The sequence below is a fragment of the Condylura cristata genome, unplaced genomic scaffold (assembly GCF_000260355.1).
Source record: "Condylura cristata isolate star-nosed mole 26May11 unplaced genomic scaffold, ConCri1.0 scaffold00041, whole genome shotgun sequence".
Taxonomy (NCBI): domain Eukaryota; kingdom Metazoa; phylum Chordata; class Mammalia; order Eulipotyphla; family Talpidae; genus Condylura; species Condylura cristata.
The window spans coordinates 5,251,645-5,252,244 of NW_004567142.1; the positions used below are offsets into that span (position 1 = coordinate 5,251,645).

Sequence of the window (600 nt, forward strand, 5' to 3'; positions counted from 1 at the left end):
CTGGTACGCGGTCGCAGTTCCACAAAAGTGAATTCTCTCTTCCATCTCTTCTGTCAGCCGGCTCCCAGGGGACCCAGGCATTCCGGCCTCCCTTCGCCCCTCCTCCCCCCACGCCGGTCCTCACAAAGGCCCCCATTGATGCCCCTCGTACAAAGCGGCCCATTCACCCCGGCCCTTTGGGCCTCTCGCCGCCGGCCGCCCCTGCGCCTTGCCAGTGGCGGCACCCCCTGCCCGTCAGGCCCTGATCGGTCCGCCCACGGCCGCGCCGCCTAACCCTAAGCTCCGGCTCCCTTCTTTTCCCACGGCTGGCACGCTCGGACAACTTCTGATTGGCTCCACCCTCCAGCCGCTCTTCTTGATTGGCGGCCGCGTCCCCCCATGGGCGGGGCCGTTACTTGCCGCAGCGGACGCCGATAGGTCCCTGCTGTGCTCGTGTGGGCGGGGCTGTCCTGGCGGGCCCGCCCCTCTTTCTCCCCAGGCCTCAGCCTCCGGACGGCCCTGCTAGCCGGTGAGTGATCGGGGCCCGCCGCCCGCCGGGGTCGGCCGGGCAGGACTGGGCCTGGTAGGGCCGGAGTCCGCGGGCTGCGACCCGGGCCTCGG

General features: G+C 71.0%; 1 protein-coding gene across 1 annotated transcript in view; it reads left to right on the forward strand.

Annotated features, from left to right (window-relative positions):
* Positions 1 to 467: 467 nt before the first annotated feature.
* MYH14 (myosin, heavy chain 14, non-muscle) overlaps positions 468 to 600 on the forward strand; it is a 57,379-nt gene continuing 57,246 nt past the window's right edge. Inside the window, exon 1 of the mRNA XM_012733516.1 lies at positions 468 to 508. The gene's annotated coding sequence lies outside the window, so the exon portion shown is untranslated. The remainder of the gene's footprint in view (positions 509 to 600) is intronic.